At 40.2% G+C, this 3,630-nt stretch overlaps 1 pseudogene; it reads left to right on the top strand.

Moving 5' to 3' along the window:
- The first annotated feature begins 493 nt into the window (after positions 1-493).
- LOC143411457 (mitochondrial import inner membrane translocase subunit Tim8 A pseudogene) lies at positions 494-3,414 on the top strand (annotated as a pseudogene).
- Positions 3,415-3,630: the final 216 nt, after the last annotated feature.

The following is a 3,630-nucleotide window of genomic DNA, read 5'->3' as shown; positions in this document are numbered from 1 at the left end:
AGTCCAGATAGCTGAAGTTTTATCCCTTTGAGCACCAAACAAAAATATTATTTAACCTATTCTCTATGGAATATTCTTTTTTCCCCTGACTTTTTGTTAGTGCATTATAATGGCATGTAGGATGGGATGTTGTTACGTATTTGTACATGCACACAATATCACAATATAATTTGGCCAATATCACTCCCCTGGCACCTCCTCCTCCCTTCCTGCTCTATGAAATTTTCATGTATTTGTCCTTCCTTGCACATAAAACAGAGCATACTTTATAAAATTTAACATTTCTGAAAGGATACTATCTTAAAATGTGATACCCTATGGCTAGGGAAACACATAGCCTCATTTTATTTTGTCTCAATAATTCCACGCCACACCTTTTTGAATTCTTAGATCATACTTCACCGTCAGGGTATCCGCCCACTCGCTATTACCAATGTGCCTGTCTGAGTACGTTTCAGCTATTTCTAATCTGATGTAGGCTTGGGAATGAGAAATGTGGGATCATAAAACAACACGTAACGTAAGAGTCTGCGGACCTGGAGGGAGGCGTGTGAGGTAAGCTCTCAGGCTATTAACATCCAGACATCCAGAAGAAGTGAAGGAAGCTAGGAGAAAAATCAAATGATTTCCTGGACATGGTTCTTCAAAGGGTCTCTTTTGAGTATTCAAGTTACAAAACAAAAGATTTTATTATTCTTTTATTGAGATGTATTTAGTACACCATAAAATGCACAGATCTTCAATGGTACAGTTTAATAAGTGCCGCAGTCCCGGGGGTGACCAACGCCAGACTTGTTTACAGACTCTAATAAATAAGTTTTTACAAATGTATACATCTTGGTAACCATTACCCAAAGCGAGATACAGGGTGTTTTCATTACCCCTGGAAGAAGTTTCCTTGTGAAGAAGCTCCCTTGTACCTTTTCAAGCCAATGACCACCCCACACACATACCCAGAGGTAATAGACATTCTGACTTCTATCACTATAGATGGGTTTTGCTTGCCCTTGAAATATAAATATATATGTATGTATGGGGAAATGAACCCAGGGGTGTTTAACCACTGATCCACATAGCCAGCCCTCTTAATGTATTTTATTTAGAGACAGACTCTCACTTAGTGTCTCACTAAGTTGCTGAGGCTGGCTTTGAACTTGAGATCCTCCTGCCTCAGACTCCTGAGCCACTGGGACTACAAATATGCATCACTGCCCCAAGCAGCCTGCCCTTGATCTTTATAGAAACAAAATCATACGATTTGTGTTCTTCTGTGTCTGGCTTCTTTTGTTCAATATAATGATCAGGAAGTTCAAGTTGTTGAGTTGTTGTGTGTATTAATGTTCAATTGTTTTTACTCTTGAGCAATAGTCCCTTGTGTAAATATAGTACAATTTGTTTATCCATTTTTCTGTTCATAGAATTTGGGTTGTTTCCAGCTTGGGCTATTATGAATAAAGCCCCATAAATATTTAAGTGCAAGATTTTTGTGAACATATGGGTTTATTTCTCTTGGGTAATTACCTACGAGTGAATTTTTTTTTTTAAATGGGTCCAGGCTTACATTTTGTTCTTTTTAAGTACTGAGGGTTAAACCTGGTAGGCACTCTACCACTGGTTTATATCTTCAGCCCTTTCTTTTCTTTCTTTCTTTTTTTTTCATACAGAGTCTTGCTAAGTTGCCTATGCAGGCCTTGAACTTGTGATCCTCCTGCCTCAGCCTCCCAAGTACCTGGGATCACAGGCATGCAACATTGTGCCTAGCTACCACTTATTTTTATAATGACTCAAATGCACTAAATTATTTCTTAGGTGTTATTTATTGGCTTTAATTTTTAGAGTTAACCTACATACAAAGCAAATGAAATGTAACTATCATTTCTAAAGAGAGAAAAGAACATGGTAGTTAAAAGGAATAGCATGTACAAAGCCCCTGAGGAGGAAAATTCTTATTTAAGGACCTAAAAGAAGGTCTTTTGGTTGAAGTGCAATATTTGAAGGGAATGGTGTTAGGAGATGAGGATGACGGGAGTCAGATTTTGAAAAGCCTAGCAGGCCATATGCAGCATGCTAGTTTTCATCTTAGGTGTATCCAGTGAATGGTTTTAGGAAGTAAGAGTAATATGATCCATGCCCTTTGTGCCCTTCCACCTATTCTGCCATGTGAGAGCACAGCATTTGTCCCACTGGAGCATGCAGCAACAAAGGCTCCATCTTGGAAACAGGGAGCAGCCCTCACCAGACACAGAACTACCAGTGCCTTGTTCTTGGACTTCCCAGACTCCAGAACTGTGAGCAACAAGTTTCTATTTTTATAAATGACCCAATCTGTGGTATTTTGTCATAGCAACCCAAATGGACTAAGATATCGTGCTGCTGATCTTCCCTCCAACGGTATGCGTAACAGCAGTGTTGTGGTGACTTCCCTTGTCGTTTAGGAAAAATAAAGCAAATGCTTCACCTGCTCTGCAAGATCCTACATAATAAAGGTCTTGTCCATTGAACTCACCCCATCTCCCACTGCTCTTGCCTCATTCACACCTCACTAGCGCACTTTATTTCTTGAGGTTCCTTTTATCATGCCTGATGCTGTTCTACTGAGAGCCTCAGCAACTGCTTTCTTTACTTGGGATATTCTTCCTGCAGTACTATACACAGCCCCTTCCTCCACTTGACCCAGCTCAGTTATCTCCTCCAATATCATCTTCATAGAAACCTTGACTGTTCACCTAAAATATCTTACTGTAGTCACTTTTACTTCAATCAAGCTGTCGCATCTAAACCTATCTTGTTTTCAGAATACTTAGTCATGGGTCTGGGAGTACAGCTCAGTGAGAGTGTTTACTTAGCCTACATGAGTACCTGGGTTTAATCCCCAGCACCAAAAAAAAAAAAAAGAGAGAGACCTTTTTAGTTGAGCATTGTAGCAGGGAGATCACTGGAACCCAGGAGTTCAAGGTCAGTATAGGTTTAGTCTCAAAAAGAAATAAAATAATAATTTATTAATGAGTATATTAATTAGGTGGGTATTATTCTGATGTCAATAATTTTTATATTCAGTGATTAAAGTTTACTTATCATTGGAGTTGCCGCAGAGTTCTGTCACAAGTGTGGTCACACCAGGATGATTCCTTTGCTTCTTCCTCAGTGGCCAGTTTGAACACAGTGGACCCAAAGTTGTAGCAGTTCATTGAGGTGGAAACGCAGAAGCAGCACTTCCAGCAGCTGGTGCACCAGATGACTGGACTTTGTTGGGAGAAATGCATGGACCAGCCCGGGCCAAAGTTGGACTGTCGGTCGGAGGCCTGTTTTGAGAATTGTGTTGAACCCTTCCTTGATTTGAGCCAATTCATCTTGAATTGACTGGAACAGACCCAGAAATCCAAGCCAGTCTTCTCAGAAAGCTCTTCTGGCTGATCTCAGCATTACCTTTTTGGAAAAAAGAAGGTAGTTCAAGAGAGGAAAGGCTGTTGATGGGATGGTTGAAGAATTGACCATGGGGCATTGGCTCCCCCGCCTTTTGTCACTTGTGGGACACTGTGTCATCTGAGAATAAACAAAGACCCATTGTTTTGTGTGGGGTTTGAGGGTCATATGTGTATTTGGTTCTGTTTTTTATTGTTAATCTTGTAA

This window comes from Callospermophilus lateralis, chromosome 12 (assembly GCF_048772815.1).
Source record: "Callospermophilus lateralis isolate mCalLat2 chromosome 12, mCalLat2.hap1, whole genome shotgun sequence".
NCBI classification, from domain to species: Eukaryota; Metazoa; Chordata; class Mammalia; order Rodentia; family Sciuridae; genus Callospermophilus; species Callospermophilus lateralis.
This window is presented reverse-complemented; position numbering and strand designations above follow the sequence as displayed.